Raw genomic sequence first — 17,797 nt, 5'->3', positions numbered from 1 at the left:
TATAAGGAATCAAAAAGCCATTGATAAAATATACTGTGCAAAATATTATAAATACATACAATTGATTCATTACACCTGGTTTGCCAGGGCCACCTTTAAATGAAGTGCAGTGTATTTATAGTGATCTATGTATGATTTACCAATATACTGCATTGTTAAAATATTTATCAAAGTCTCTTGATAAAAAGTTAATGATAAAAATGCAGAAGTTATTCATAAGCTACAAGGGGTGTATAATAGACTTTATGGGTATGCCAAACTCATTACAAGTTGCTGTACGGAAATTATGAGTGATTAAGTAACATGATCACTACGCTTGTAATCACACTTCTTCCTGCTAAAACATTGTTTAAGTAAACCAGGTGTGTACCCACAGCCAGCCAAATAACTAGCTGAAAGTGAATGCAAACTTTGGTAAAAATTTCAAAACAAAGCTGATGCTGTGTTAATCCTCTAAAAATCAGGCACCAGCTAATACGAATTAAACAATTCTTTATCGAGACAAAATACGACATACATGTAATGACGTATATTTCAAATTCTTTTTTGTTAAATAGTTATAATCTACTCAGCCAAGTGTATGATCTGGCAAAGTTGCTGTCTTGAATGCCACTAACTTTCGGAGTTAAACCCCTACAAAGTAGTAACAACAGTGAGGTTTATTCTTCCACTACATATAGTACAAAGGTAAAGGCAAATTCAGTGAAGAAAAATTGATCACGTACTATCACTTCAAGCAGATGTAAAGAAATGTCCATACGTATACCTTATGTACAGTATACTTTTGTAACTGCAACAAAACAAAGATTTTACAACTCCTCTTGAGTAGGCAATTAAGAAGGTTATTTTCTGTACCTTAAAACTTGTTTCTTCATGTGGGTGTGTGGACAAACATGCATACATGCAGACACATGGATTTTCCAAACCAATTTTAGGAACTTGTAATACGCATGGTTTATAAACTTATCACAAGAAACTATACATCATCTAGATTAATTGTAAGCAGTAGTGAGAGAGGAATCAGTAAACTATTAACATCAATATAAAGGAGATAGAGTAATGGGTTGTTATGGTACTGCGATATAGGCAGAGTGACCATTTTGGATCATGTGATCAAATAAAATACGTGAGCTGCATTGTTGGTACCTGTTGCAGCAGGTGGGTAGGATGTACTCTTAATGCAAGTAGATTTTTGTCCGGATTACATTCCGGAGATATTAATGCCACATAAGCTGATACTACAAAAAGTGGAGTCGGCATTTATCCCCAAATACGTAGCTGTACTATAGCATCCCAAATCACCTCATTACCCATACAAGTGAAGCCTAGGTTGGACAGGTAAACTTGCAATTCAACAGCCAAGACAAATCATTCCAATGTACGTATATGCAACACAAACTAAGCATAGTAATTAAGACAAAGCCATACAATGCCTACAAGCACCTTTTTGCTCAAAATTAAGTATATGGGAGCCATAAAAGTTTGAAGGCATCTGTAGACTGTAGACTATAGAGTAGTGCTGTGCACCCAATACCACAGCACCTGTATACTATGGTGCAAGGAGCTAGTTAGAGTTAGAGACTGTAAATTCTGGTAGCCGCCATATGCATAGATTGCACAGATTAGCTAACAGGCCACCATATAACACAGCTTTTACAACAAAGAAAATATGACTGACTATAGTACGTTCGCGTTGAGCTGAATCCTAGGTTGTTGATTTTAAGAAGCCATACAAGATCAAAGGCTTTAAACATAATGTTCATGACGCATTTATTCGTAAGCCCATGTTACGGGTGCGCACTTAATGTTGAGAATATGGCGTCCAGTGCACCGTCAGCGAGTGCGGAGCGAAACCCTCTTGGAAAGAAGTTCAACAGCCAAACGAAGTATCTACTTATGAAACTATGGGAGTACTTTAAGCAAGAAGTGAAGAAATGTAAAATTTCTATCAACATCACGGAGAGAATCTGGAAAGCCACCGGTATTGTATGTAATGCCTTCTTTGCTGGGTTTTGGTATACATTACGCCACGCAGGGATTTCAAGGACATCATCCATTGTACAGTATACTTTTGTAACTGCAACAAAACAAAGATTTTACAACTCCTCTTGAGTAGGCAATTAAGAAGGTTATTTTCTGTACCTTAAAACTTGTTTCTTCACGTGGGTGTGTGGACAAACATACGTACATGCAGACACATGGATTTTGGTATACATTACGCCACGCTCCATTGTAAGAGTTACAATGGAGCACCGCAAGAAAGGCGGTTTAAGCACTTTGTACAAGCCCGCTCAATTGTAATCGTCAGGTACAAATGTTCACGAGTCCATGTTGATGCAGACAGTTTTGACCCAGATTCCATCAGACAAGATCCATTCAATGTATGGAAGGAAGGAAATTTATCGCTCTCAAAGATTTGGTAAGTTAAATTTTGAACCCTGGAACTTTGTCACGTACTCCGTCTTAGGCCAAACTTAAGAATGATGGTGTTTTCTCTGGGGGTAGAATATAGCTTTAAAGAGTGTTGAGTGATATGGGATTTAAGTACAAGACGATTAATGACAAGAGGTTAACATTGAAACTGTTTGTGCTCCAATGTCACTACACATATATGCAGGGTATGCTATGAGCAGCCCTGCATAGTCCATCAGCATCATAAATATTAAATACGAATGAAGTGCAACAGAACTGAAGGAAGACCAATTGTGTATTTAGATGAAACTTGGGTAATGAAGAACATCTAGAGTAATTCCTCATCCAAACCAGCAGTGATAATGAAGATGGTGATGGTGGTATTAATGAATCTTCCACTAGCACCAATGGGTCCAAGTCTTCTTCTGGGCTTACTTCATCTGATGTAAGATTGTTTGATATTTGCAGCATTGGTGTTACAACTTGATTTTGTTCCCCAGGAGACATCAGGTAGCTGGGATTAAACTCTGTGAAGTACATGAAAATACAGATGAAGTGTAAGTGTGTGCACTTTGGCTGGAAAAACTGTGTACATGTGTGGCGAAGTGATGAGAAAAGGATTAAATGACAAATTGACTAAATGGGAACAGAAGACGATAGGCAGCTGTGTGGTGAATGTGAAGTAAAATACATGTTGTTTGGCTCACTTGCAGGAACACCAATGCTGCATAACAGATTTTGAGCTGTTATAATTTGGTTTTTTCTCTTTTGAGGCTGAAGAAGTTTTTTCCCTGAATATAAGCAGGCCACTTATCTTCTAAATACAGTGCAACAGTGGCCCCAGCTCTTCTACTTATACAACTCTGTTTTACACACACAAAAACTGTTTTATTTTTCTTGTAAAAGTGCCTCTTACATAATGGATGGGGAAATCATGCATGTTGAGGGCGGGTGTGTGACGTCTGGCTTCGCCACAAACATGTGCCCACAGGAACATCAAAGGGCTGCACTTTAGAAGCTTCCCTATTGAAAATGTATGGCAAAACTTTACAATGTCATAACTGGAGTGTCTTACATTCGAATGAAGCGCTTTTAATATATTTTTAGTGGATTGAGAAGCGCTACGTATTGAGCCATGCAGGAGGCCCGTGCGATGTAGCAATCGTAAGTTATTAATCATTTTTGAGGGTTCAGCTCAATGCGAACGTACTATAATAGCTGCAAAATATAATCAACCAGTCTACCACTAAGAGATTTTATGGTTGATCATCTGCCCTGGGTGTATGGAGCTAGGTACTGGAGATCTGAGCCAGTCTGAGCCGGTCTCACACTCCTACACACTGTGTACTAGTTGGTAGTAATTTTCCACTGTATAACTGAAAAACCTGACAACACTTCATGGCAAAACAGTGGATAGTGAAGATTGACAGGTAGCTGGACTCCTAGAGTTCTGGCACTGACACACTATATAACCTCAGACCCACTCTCCCAATAGAATAAAGGGGCATGGCCTTTGTTCCTTCCTGGCTTAACTCAATTTGGCCAGATCACAATTGGATGAATTAGATGAGTAACAGACAATTGATCCCAAATGAGAGACCGTTTGAGAGCTCTACTTAGATCTCCTCTATGGGCTCGGATCTGCTCCCAAAATCTTTACTGGTAACCTCAGTTGTCGATTTACCTCCAATGACCACCAATGAGTAACGATTTGTGGTCTTACAACACTTAACAACTGACAAGTAATCTGTTGAGACAACATCTGTAATTCTCCTCATTTGAGAGGATGACAAATAATTGTCCTGACTTACACAAATGTTGAGTATCAAATCACACACAGCACATGCCATTGCAGGTCTGTTACTAGACAATGGAGAAAAGTTAATGGGTAGTGGGGAATGTGTGAAGCCGTGGGTGCTAGAAAGGAGGGAGGCAGCACAAAAATACAAAATAAGTGGGAGGTTCACTACTTGCATTTTGTACATCAAAGTAAGTCCGATTCTGAATGGTTTTATGGCATGATCCACTTGCTTGTTCACAGTACTGTGTGCCAAACCCAGGGGCAGGTTCAGAAGTGAACAGCCCTGGTACAGAATAGTATTACGCAAAATTCATAGCAACCACGTAAATGTTAAGTTAATTATACAAACATATGGATCAACAATATGGATCAACAATATGGATCAACACTGCTAACCTTCCAGTACTGTTAAGGGTGCTCGCGGATATTTGAAGCCATATAATGTGTGATTTTGTACTGTCTCTTACAACCAGACAACATGTAAAATGAATCCATATGGTACTTATATTGGTAGTGGTTCCCCTTCTCTTCAACACAAACCAAACAGAATTTCACTAGCTTTTACCGTTCTATAGCTACGTGAAATTCTTTCCAGAGTGCTTAAATCGAAACTAGTCCTTCATCTTTATCACTAGAGTGCTGGAAATTGCGCTAAATATACTAAAGGTTACAACTCATATCTATAAAAAGTATTAATCCATAACTTACATTGATAATAAGTAAGCGCTGAAAGTATGTTTCACTAACACAACCCTCGCGTTTCCATCGCCTTTACTCATGAAGCCATAGTGCTATGGACTACATCTTTTCATAGTCCTACAGAGAATTTATCTGCCTATCTCCGTGCAAAATTTGAAGCTTTTACGGCTATCACTCAAAAACTAGTTTTATTTTTAGTAAACATGTGCAAAGATTGCGCGTGCCCAACATTATTGATATAATAATCACACAAATTCCTATTAACCGCAATCACCAACTTTTCAAAATAACATGTCATAAATGCTGTTCAAAACACAAAGCTCTGTTTTCTCTTCTTCACACATGGGAACAGCTTCTTGCTACGCCTGGAGTCTTCAGCAAGTCGCTCTTCATTAGGTTACGCTAGGCACGCCATCATTAGCAGCTTGTAATGCCTTGTGATTCCAGCTGGTAACATAGTTCCCTACATAAACAGCTTACAATTACAATACAAACTACCAGCATACCCTATCACTCAAAAATACAAGGCACGAACGCATGTTAGCCACAAGCGAAACATGCGTTCACACTTGTCGCCTTATAATAATACTTACTTTTAGATTAATTCATGCTAGTGTAGCTCTTGATCCATCAGACAATCATTTATCATTTGCTAACACTTCAGCGACAATTTTAAAGTAAAAAACATGCTGCTCTTCCTTGTGTTCTCTGGCGTAAAACACAGGCGCTTAACATGGATACTACAAGTATGCATAGTAATGCAAATTATGATGCAACAGCCGCATGTGGTTTCTGGGCTGGCACTTAAACGGCTTCAAATATCAGCGAGTACCCTTAAGATAATACTCCACATTGACACTATTGCTGGATGAAGTATCAATTGATCACACTCATTTAATAGATAGCAACAATTAAGTGACACTTGGCTTGATTATGTAACATCGAGCTCCAAAATAGTTCACATAGACTATACATTTCTCTAAATAACACACCTGTAGGATATCCCAATGGGCAGTCCTAACAATCATTTCATCAACACATAAGTAGTTCCAAGTGTGGCAAAACAACACAGCATGAAAGGGGAGAAACTACTCAAGGGGACCCTTGTGTATCTATAGCTCTAATTCCTGTCATATTGCATCCAATGGTTAGACGTGACTTCCACCAACTTCGGGAAACCAAACACGTGGGCTAGGAAACCCAATGTTTCTTCTCAGTAGAATTAATACAAACATTGTGTGGATTCTAAGGAGGCTTGTGTGAAAGAAGGAGTACTATTTAATGCCATGCTTGGGGTGTCCATGGGATGGATGCACAGAGGCCATCCAGCCACCACAGTCCCCACTGTCCCACAAGAGGATAGCGCAATGCAAACGATTCTCATTCAGGGTCTCCGAGTTGTGATCAGACAAGTCCAGGAGGCAGCTAGTCATGAAAGGAGACTGGCATCTTTGTGGCCTGGACAATAGAACATGTACACATGCATTACTCACGTCAAGTCTGTTATCACCAACCTACATTATGGATAAAGTATTTCATACACAATAGCCCAATGTGATGGAGATTGATTGTAAGGTCAGTGGTTATGATCCAGGGAAACTTGTTGTCCTCCTTATTCAGTCTTCCATGACGTTCAGCAGCATTACAGAGCATAGTAGCCACCAGAGTCATAAAATGTAAGGCATCAGCCTCATCTGGTATTCTATGAATGAAGTTCTTGGACAGAGTTCTACTGGCCATGCCAGGGGAAAGGTTTGATTAAAGCAATACTATTTGTATGCCATTGACAACATTCTCATAATACAATTTTATTATTATTATTATTATTACTAGGACCGGGTCACACATAACCAAGTAAATTTGTTAACATATAAAACAACTTATATTTGCTTTGTCTAATTGTGATGTATAATAAGTATTGTAGGACTTCCATTATCCGAACATCTGTTTCAGTTCAACATTAAAAGCATCCAGTTAAGTGAATTTGTTCAAATAAATGAAGACCATTTGTTTATATAGAGTTACGTTCAACTACTCTAATAAAACATACACTTTTTCTAATAGAATGTTCACTAAATGACAAAATACTCTAATAGGTCACACATGCCCCAGTGCAGTGGTCCCTTTAATGTTCGGCCATCGATACCCAAATGTTTTGTTATTCAAACAGTAGTGACTGTTCTATTAGAGTATTTTGTTCACTGTATGTTCTATTAGAGTATTTGAATGGAATTCTGCATATAAATCAATCAGTTTTAACTTTCCATTATTTAATGAATTTAAATTATAGAAGGACCATTGTACAGATAACAAGGGGCAAACCATGTGCACAGTGTACATACACAAAATACATGGTAATATTATAAAGTTAATGTCACCAGTACCAATACAAAGACACTGAAAGCTCAGTACAACTTCGTAACAATGTTAAAGTATGCTATCAAAATTATAGGGCAACAGATGGAACAGCCAACACAGAACAGAACTATCATAGAAAGATTGGGAGTTATCTATCACTTAATTTCATTGTATGTACACACAACAGTCACACATTGTAAGCTAATAATACAATAAAATGGATATTATAGCAATCTATTAAACAGTGGATCCTCAATAATCTGAACAGCACTGTTCTCAAGTTGATAAAAGTAGTGAAATTGTTCAGATTATTGACTATATACAGAACCCTATTCAAATACTCTAATAGAACAATAGAACAAACACTTGTTCTCAAAATACCCTAATAGAACAGTCATTTCAACTGTTGGGATTAGCAAGTGTTCAGATTACAGGAGTTTGGATTAGCAAGGATCTATACTGTCCACATACATTATAAGCTATATGCCAATAGTTTATATCATAGAATCTTAGTATGCACACTACTAACATGGCTACCCACTCCCAAAATGACTAGCTCATTACGTTTACATTAGCACTGCTATTGTAGCCATCAGTACTCCGATATAATTGTAAAGTGATAGGTTTAATTGCTATGGTAGCTATAAGCCATGTTTAGACACAAAATTAATTTCGTTCTACGAAGTGTATAGAAAAGTGTATCTACAATGGATTGGTCTTAACCAGTAGTCACACATCCAAACGGCTGCATGGTATGGTGAAAGTGATCTTTAAATATGATGCTCAAAGCTCTACTATTATTCTCTGACATATGTGCCTATATGCACCAAATGGACAGTACTGATATGTCTAGGTAAGCTGTATACATGAAACACGAACAAGTCTTATTTATAAGAACAACTGCTCATATCAGTGATTTTACACACAAACTAGCAAATTTGCTCTAATTGTAAGACTCTGCTTGTATTCATTTATCAATAGTATTACAGTCTACATGAATCTTATGTTTGATGCTGTCTGTAAGTTTACATGGAGTCAAACCCATGGCCACTAGCAAGAGTTCATAATATATAAAGAGAGGAGATCTTCCTACTTCAGTATAGCCTGTACAAATGCATATCTCGAAGTGATGATGCAATACCTACAGTCACTTTCAATGTGTTAGTTGGTCAGGTCTCTACTCAGCATTAAGTTTCAATGATCCTTGTAGTTTGGCTTCAATAAGCAGTCCACTGATGACATTGTCAACACTCCTTAACACTGTATGTGTAACTTGATATGACATCCTAAAGAAATCAAAGGTTTACTGTATTACTTTGAGATATACACCCTGTACATGATCATGATAAGTGGGTGTGGCTCACAAAAAACTAGTTTGTAGCAGGACTATGTTAAAACACTTCAACGTGAACTAATTGATCCATTGCACACATGATCCAATCCAGGTCAGACTCAGATATTTGATTACGCGTCGTGTGATCTAACCCTGTGAAAAGGATCAGTGGACAGCTCGCTGTGACTGAGCACTAAATCTGCAAGGCAAACATTTCAGCACAAGAAACATTCAGGATACAAATTCATCCATCTGTCAGCCTACAACATGTGCAACAGTGTAGTGCCAATTTATCAGTAAATTTAATAAAAATTAAATAGTGTGTATTTCGCCAAATTAACAACTGCAAATTGCCTAAATATTATTTTGTTGTTACACAGCATTTACGCATGCTTTGAGGTTATGCTATGACGTTATCACTTGGCAGCAGAAGTCTACCAAGTGAGTGGGAAAAAGACAATACCAGTTAATAACCAGTTTTTCCATACCGGTTCACAACGCTACTATACAGATAACAAGCGTCAACTCTGTGCTCAGTATACATACATAATAATATTATATGGTCAACTTATATAAAGCTAATGTCCCCAATACCATGCATGACACTGAATAGGACCATTATCAACCCCATCTGCTTTATTCTCAGTACAACCTAGTAACAATACTGCAGTATGCTATAAAAAAGTATAGCATTACAGATGGACCAGCCAACACAACACAGAGCAACAATATTAAAGAAAGATTGAGAGTTATCCATTACTTAATTTCACTTTAATGTACTTACAATAGTCACATATGTGACCATCTCAGTGAAAATCTGTCTAGTTCGCACAACTTTCAAATATTTTTTTTTAAATTTCTCAGCATTATCTGCATGCATAGTTCAAGGAATGGTTCACCAAAGTTTCAGCCTTCTGTGGTGAGTAGTTTTGGAATTACAGCGCTAGAAAGTAGGAAGAATAAGGAAATCAATTTGTACAGTGACTATACTAAAAATAAACTACAGGCGCTTGCATTCGTAGCCATAACTTCCGTTTGGATTAGTCTAAAAAGTTGGAATTTGGCTTACAATGTTCACCATGGATTGGCAGACCAACTAAGGTATAGTTTTAGCCTTGTATTCACCTGTGCATAGGCGTATGAAGGAGGTTTTATTAAAAAAAAACACCAATAGCTTTGTTTACGTCTACTGCTCCGTAAACAAACTCACGTGACACGCAAATCATTAGGGCTACAGAAATGAAACAAAGATTTTCGAACTCCCCATGAGTAAGATGGTGTATAGTTTAATTGATTTGAATCTTCCTTCTTCGAGTATTAGCCCAAGAAAAACTTGCATAGTTTTTCTTGTAGCTTGTGTAATTTTACGAATTATTTTAAAATTTAGATTTTCTCAATACTCGTGCTTGTGCGAACTAGACGGGTTTTCGCTGAGACAGTTACATATTGTAAGTTATTATACATATGTACTGTACACAGTCATACATTACAAGCTATATGTAACAACAGACATTTAACCAGAACATAACTATATTAGTATCCTGTATGTGTACGATATATTATAGACTAGTGTTACGTGAGTAGTTAGCAACAAGTTTATAGTTGTTTGCGAGTGAATCTTCGGGTTTGTTTTGAGACGTGAACAGGCAGCACTGTTACAAGACAGAATCCTAGTACATACTCCACTAACACTGCTACCATCCACAAATTGAATAGCTCATTACATCTGCATTTGCACTGCTATTGTAGTCATTATTACTCAGTGTTAACAATATTACAGTGCTTGGTTTGATTGCTATAGTAGCTATAAGCCATGTTATCTACAATAGATTTGTCTTGACCAGCAGTCGCACATCCAGTGCTGTAAAGGTATGGTAAAAGCAAATGTTCAAAGCATATTATTTATCTTATGACACATGTGACTGCATCGTTAGTGTACAACATGCACAGTACTGATATGTCTACAGAAGCTGCATACACATGAAATACAAACAAGTCTTATAAGAATGACTGCTACATGACAAACTATTTCTTGGTGCCCCTTACTCAATCCTGAGCATAGTAAACAGTCTTTTGGCCGATAGAAATTTACCTTTTAGTTAAACAATGCTACCTTGAATGCTACAAATAGTAAGTCGCCACTTATGGACTAGTCACTAAATAACAGACCACACAGCGTAGTATCAGTGATTTGACAGTAGCACAAACTTGTAAATTTGGCCCAATAATAAGACTTTTCCCCTACTGACTATAGGCTAAAATCTCGTAAGTGTATTCTAATGCTTTTGCGCATTTTAATTCTCAAATGGAATACCCTAAAAACTACCTGCAGTAAAGTATTAGTTGGAGTACATTACATAGAACTAACCTCCAAGAAAGAAAACATTGTTGTTTCCACCAATAATAGTGCTTTCCCTCAAGAGCCTTGTTTAACGTGCAGGCGGCGCAGCGCATTTGAATTGGTTGCTATGAGCTACAAACCGGCCTTACTGGTTACTGGGCACGCAAACAGGTAACTAACGAGTTACTGGTCATCAGGTACTGAAAAGGGATGGCGTTATATGGAAAACTCTATTCAATAACGAATGGACGGAAGAAAAAATCCCTTTTTATTTTTCCTGTTTTGCTATCGTCTAACACAATCCCGGTGAGCATTTGTATGTGTGCTAAGTAGTTTCGCTGTACATTAATTAATTAATTAATTAAATAATTATTTAATTATTTATGACGTCACTTATTATTATTATTATTATTACTTGGTTATGTAATTAGCACTTTACAGTGACCAGCACTGAATACACTTGGTCCTGTCACACTGCAACCACTGGTTGCTACCTTCACTAACTACTCATATCACAGCAAAAAATACCACATTTCCGGCGGTTATATTGGTACAGGAAATGTCAAGGAAATTTTCTGTTTGAATTTCTGACACATTTCCTGTACTTGTACATATCACCTTTCCAAGTGATTTCCAGTTTTGCAGGAAATGCCACTAACAAAAATGTCAAGGAATGTTTTGTTCATATTTCTGGCACATTTCCTGCACTAATACATGCCACCTTTCCAGGCAATTTCCACTCATGCAGGAAATGTCACATTTCCTGGAACTGGAAATGTCAAGGAAATTTTTTGGTTTACATTTCTGACACATTTCCTGTACTTGTACATATCACTCTTCCATCTAATTTCCAGTTGTGCAGGAAATTCCACAACCAAATTTTGTCAAGGAGTTCGAATTCTTTGTTCACATTTCTGGAACATTTCCTGTACTAGTACATACCACCTGTCCAGGTGATTTCCAGTTATGCGGAAATTTCAAGGTAATTTGTTTACATTTCTGGTGCATTTTCTGTATTAGTACATATCACCTGTTACGGTAGTTTGCAGTTAGGCATGTAATATAAGTTTGACACATGCCACTTTTACTATCATTGATTTGAAGTTACTATGGAATTTTAAATTGATATGGTTACACTTCAGCTCAAATTACTGTAGAATTTTGCAATAATTTTATTTTCAGTTTGTACTATGCAGTTTAACTGGTAAAGCTAAAGGTAGAATTATTACATGAATATATCTGCATCCACTGAAAATTCTATCACACACTTCACAGTTTTTGTTGTCTTGCAGAATATAGAAATTAACCCATGCACCAAACTTTAATCCCATGATCAATATACCTATATGTGTAATAACAAATTATTACAGCTTGAAAAATGCTACATGCTGTTTGATATAATAGGTTTACCACAATTTGTAATTGCTAGTAATAGTTAAACAAACAAATGGGCGACTTTCCAGACACTCTCTATTGAGCCCCATTGGTAACCATGGCACAAAACAAAAACAAGCAACCTATGCATAATTACGTCACTTTGTATTATGAATTATACAGAATCACCATAAAACTAAATAATATTATAGGCTGTTATGTGTCATCTCACAATAAGCAAAAATCATTCTATCGATGAGCTGGAACAATTTTCTATACACAGCAAACTGGGAAACTCATCTCCCATACATTTTCTACAGTATCTGTTGGAGCTTCAGCACACACATTTCTACTCTTACCAGAGGAATACCACTATAACCAGGTCAACATATAATTATGTATACAAAACCAATGAAGCTACCATCCAGTATAGCCACTACTGCTACTGGATCATAGCAGTAGTGGCTAGGATCCATTGTGCCACTACAACTGTAATAAAATTTCTGGGATAAATGTATAAAATTCTCACCAGCATACGTATATGTAGCTAACTCAACTCAGATATTTTATTATCAGCAGCCACAAACTATAGGGTGGTCCGTTGAGAGATTATTGACAATGAGTCAATGAAGGGGACTGAATGCCATTAGGAGCTATATTGGCTACAAGAAGTACATGTCTATTTAAGGTAGTATTCCCACACAATTTATCATAGAAAAATGGCTCTACATAATGTATGAGTATGACACTACATCAAATGGGGTCGACATTGTGATGTGTGCTTTGCTTTACATCTGATGCATAATTACTTACATAGAACGCACTTAAAAGATTTTGGTGTAGCTATTTGTCAATTTCCAGTTTGGCCCAGTGGGAATTGCACATGATGTGTAGCCAAAGCTGATCATACATGCAAAATTCTGTACCTAATTATATAATCAACTCCTTCATTTATTACAGCAGCTACTACATGTTTCAGCATGTCTCGGGCACTGAGCCAGATTGCCAGTTTCTCACAGCACTAATCACCCGTGGGCACTGAAACCATCTCTGCCTCTGGATCCAGATTGCACTACTTGTCCTGAACAATTAAATTGATCAAATCTGATAAGTGTGAACCAAAGTGTAACCGAACAAGACTACCAAGCAGGGCCGGCTCTGGAAAAATAGAGTCGGGTAGGCCACCACAGTTGAGGGTATAGCAATTGTAGCGTATTTTCAAGGGGGTCTGGGGGCAGGCCCCCCCTCCACCAGGAAAATTTTTAAAATCATCACTCAAGAGATGCGGCAATCTGAAACGTAATTTAGTTGGGTGCTGACAGTTGCAGGCTGCTCAACAGAATCTTTGAAGTAAGTCTGAGTGTACTGAAGGGCTGAAATGATATTAAGCAGCAAACCCTTATGTGCAATTGTATGGCTTCTCGTACGTTAGTCTGTGCACTAGAGTTTAAATTGTACTAATAACCATAGTCCTCTATATAATCTATAGTATAGCTACGTATAAAGCTTAGCTAGCTGTACATGAGGGAAGATACTCTCTTTCTCTTCTAGAGTAAAACGTTGGGTGGTTCGCAAAGAGCAAGAATTTTAACCGATTGTTTTTAACCTCGATTTTACTAAGCGCACAACTTAATATTTTTTCTGACAAAAGTTGAGGCGTTTGTTATGCTGCGCGGGAACATTAAAAATGGCGACGTTGGCAGGTGCTGGCAGAAAGTTGGAGAGAATCGAAGCGTTCTTCTGTGACAGAGAAAGAGAAGACTCCGCAAGCAAGTAGTGAAATTAAAAAATGCCAGTGAAGCGGCCGTCTCAACTCGAGGGGTTCTGGACTCAAGTCACTACTCGCACATCACCCGCCTACCTTAACAGCTATAATCCCATATGCATATGTGAAAAGGAATGGTATTATTGCCACTGCTTCTAATGTGAGGAAACAAACAAGCTCTTCTTACTACAACTCCGTGCAGGAAAACAAGGTAGGCATCATTTAGAGTCGCCTAGTCCATTACACAAATATTTATTATATCCAGGTTATCAAAATTGCACTCATCAATAGAGTATATAGTATGTCTGGAGATAAATATAGTGTTACTCGTCAGCAGAATGTATCACCAGATGTATTAAGCTTTGCCAAGATGGTGAACATCATTAAGACTATAGCACCTGTTGAAAAAGTCACTCGGACCTCAGGATGCCAACCTACAATTGAGTTTGAGCTGTTACTGAATATGTCGTTGATGTGTCACCTGGTCTGTAGGTGAGGTTCTCTTTTGTGATTACAAGTCTTATTTGTAATTATGTGTTTATTTGTTTGTAGTATGTGTTTATTCTGTGGTGCATCATTAAACAAGGCCACAAACAGACATCCTGTTCAAAATATGTGTAACCTTATATCCTACATCGCTCATATCTTGCCTACAGTAATTGTGCTAAGTAGTACCTTGAGTAGTATGTATGCATTCCCAGGTGCATTTGGATTGAACATAATACCACACAGTACTTTACCATTATTTGTAACTTGATTTTAGAAAGTGATCCAGATTATACACCAGGGGAAATTGAACGACCACCTCTAGTCGGTAGCTACACTATCAAACTATCCGGCGATTTTGATGCTCAAAACTGGTTTCTTGACGTTATGTTTTCTGGGTGTCCTGTCAGGCTCTAGTCACCTTTTCTGGCTTTGACACGAGGACCTCACTTCATGAGAATCAGTGGTGGATGGCCTTCAACAGTTAGCCAAAGATTTTGGTATTGATTCTGCTGTATTTCAGCCACTTAAGGAGCTAATTTTCAAGAATAGCTGCCAACCCGCTACTAATAAGCCTAATGTATTTTGTGGAGTGGACTCACACTAAGCTAGAAACAGCTTCTTAACAATTATCCAGGCATTTTCTAGTTCTTGTACCACTGTAGACACTAATGTCAAGCTAAAACTACTGAAGCTGCTCTTCCTACAAAGTCACAAATATCGCATGTGCACTAATTTATTAGAATATTTACAAGACGTTATAATAGTGCATAAATAGTTTAGATATAGGCTACACATAGCCTTTTCTACACAGTCTATATAGTGACAACATATTTGTAGATCGGTGTAAACTAGCTTAGCGGGCAGCATTAAGCGGATAGCGCAATACTAACTACATCGCTAAGTATTTACTTCTGGCCATTCATAGTAGCCTATCCACTAGTACTAAGCAGTAAAGCAGCAAAGGAATTAATCCTACGCAACTACAATAGCCTCCACCACTGCTAGTATGCACAAGTTCACATGTTTTCTAAACATTCTATTAAATTAGTACATTCGCGAACTCTGTGACTTTGTAGGAAGAGCAGCTTCAGCAGTTTTAGCTTGATAATGGTGTTTCCAGTGGTACAAGACCTAGATAATGCCTGGGTAACTGTTAAGAAGCTGTTTAGCTCAGTGCATGAGTCCAGTCTGCGAGTCCAGTCTGCGAGTCCAGTCTGCGAGTCCAGTCTGCGAGTCCAGTCTGCGAGTCCAGTCTGCGAGTCCAGTCTGCGAGTCCAGTCTGCGAGTCCAGTCTGCGAAATACAGTAGATCCTACTATTAATGCGTTTTCTATGCATAGTATTAATGTATTCAGTTTTTCATATTTGTTGGCCCTGACCACAAACATTTTTCATATGGCTACACTGGATCTGTTTTCAGTAATCTTGCATCGTTTAACTTTCTTAAATGTCCAAGTAAAACAAAACAAAATAGTTATATTGTAGTGTAGGTTGCATTTTTTTGTTAATGTGTATTATGCCGTGCATTCATTTACATTATACAATTTACAGAATCTTCAATAAAGTGGAGCAGCTGTAATATGCCGAACTTAAGGGCAAGGTGGAAATAGCTATCAATCAAGAAGATATTAAGTGACATCGACACACCAAGAGAGCAGAGAGACATCTAGCAAGGAGTGACACGATGGGCTAATGAAAGTTAAAACTCAAGCTTAAGGAGCAAACATGCTGATATGATGATAAAGATGGTAGTCAATTAAACAGGTTCAGCCCAGGTGATCACACTTTGTCCCAAGCAAAAGAAGTTTTCGTGATGGGTCACAAAATCTGATATATGGTACTGCATTATTATGTGACTAACTTGTAGCTATACTATACCCTTGTAACTGCATGTGTACTTGTATATAATGTATATAGTACCATGTAGATATTATTGTTTACAGGTTTTACCACATGTAGAAGTTTTATTGATACCATACAAGAAATGTATTTGAAATTTCATTAATACTGTATACGAGAAATCTGTTGGAAATGTCATAGATATTGTATAAGGGAAATCTATAGGAAATTCCATAGATACTGTATAGGGGAAATGTATTGGAAATTTCATAAATACCTTATAGAAGAAATCTGTAGGAAATTTCATATGTCCAGTGCAGGAAATCTGCAGGAAATTGTGCCCCATCATGTAGTAGGAAATGCACAGGAAATTTGCAAATTTCCTGTACATTTCCATCTCCCGGATATGTGCTGGAAATGTCACCTGTCCTGTAAATTTCCTGCACATATCCTGCTACAGGAAATGCCACTTTTTTTCCTGTGTATAGTCTAGGAGACCAAATGTCACCTCCAAAGTGATTGATTCAGCAGAGCATAGGGTTGCTACATACGTATTTTCAGCTGGCAAGCTTTGCTTCCAAGAAAGGACATCAAAGATGACGTTCCTCTGTCTAGGGATCCAGTCACGGGAGAGCACCACATGTACTATTCCTTTTTATCACCAGGTTGTGATGGTTGGTTTGTCATGCACAATATCTCAATGAACTAGAGATTGACTGGACATCAATCACACAGCTAAACAGTCATTAGCGTCATACACTGCTGTGTGCTACCACTGCAAAGGGTCAGAAAAGCTTGCATGCCTACTCACACTGATCCCTTCACATCTATGCACCGTGCCAGCAATTCTGTGAATGTGTTTCTTGTTAGAGTTTATAAACCATAATCCTTCTGGCCATGCCAGTAATAGGATGGACTAGGGTATAGGGCAACACCACTTGTATGACTATGATTATCACTTATATCCTACTGTAGCTAATAACAGTGCTAACCTGCAGAATGTTAAAAGGACTATACCAAGAGTTGTTGAGTTAGCTTGGAGTGTGCATTAAGCCTGCGACCATATAGCAACCAGTATCAGTCCATCAGGCACTAGTTTATTTTATGGCCCCCCATACATCATGTTGGCCCTCCAGGTAGAGTTCTGATAATAATAATAATAATGATTTGAATATTACAAAACAATCAATAAATAAATAAATTTTATAAAGTTGTTTGGTGTCTATTATGTAAAATTGTCTGTATTATGTTATATTCTGCATTTTTATGTTTGCATATGTCCCAGCTGTTCTCATTGGTGACAGTGAGAGGCTGGTATGTATGTATGACTTGTATGTCCAAACTGTATTTTATTGGTCACAGTGAGGGATTGGTGGGTAGATTAACC

General features: G+C 37.7%; 1 protein-coding gene and 3 long non-coding RNA genes across 15 annotated transcripts in view; 3 read left to right on the top strand and 1 right to left on the bottom strand.

The window, feature by feature from the left end:
* Nucleotides 1-17,797, bottom strand: part of LOC136254412 (N-alpha-acetyltransferase 50-like) — an 854,489-nt gene that overhangs the window by 761,282 nt on the left and 75,410 nt on the right. The window lies entirely within an intron of this gene.
* On the top strand, nucleotides 2,288-2,750 carry LOC136254644 (uncharacterized). Its single transcript, XR_010700596.1, has 3 exons — nucleotides 2,288-2,419; nucleotides 2,468-2,568; nucleotides 2,618-2,750. It is a non-coding gene; the product is annotated as an uncharacterized lncRNA (long non-coding RNA).
* The window catches only part of LOC136254613 (uncharacterized), a 522,347-nt gene continuing 507,325 nt past the window's right edge, over nucleotides 2,776-17,797 (top strand). For both annotated transcript variants that reach the window (XR_010700579.1, XR_010700580.1), the window contains exon 1: nucleotides 2,776-2,857. This is a non-coding gene — a long non-coding RNA (uncharacterized lncRNA). The remainder of the gene's footprint in view (nucleotides 2,858-17,797) is intronic.
* On the top strand, nucleotides 14,089-16,434 carry LOC136250213 (uncharacterized). Its single transcript, XR_010698464.1, has 3 exons — nucleotides 14,089-14,294; nucleotides 14,349-14,575; nucleotides 16,123-16,434. It is a non-coding gene; the product is annotated as an uncharacterized lncRNA (long non-coding RNA).

This window comes from Dysidea avara, chromosome 1 (assembly GCF_963678975.1).
Source record: "Dysidea avara chromosome 1, odDysAvar1.4, whole genome shotgun sequence".
Classification (NCBI taxonomy): domain Eukaryota; kingdom Metazoa; phylum Porifera; class Demospongiae; order Dictyoceratida; family Dysideidae; genus Dysidea; species Dysidea avara.
The sequence above is the reverse complement of the archived record's forward strand: the minus strand, read 5'-3'. Positions and strand labels throughout refer to the sequence as shown.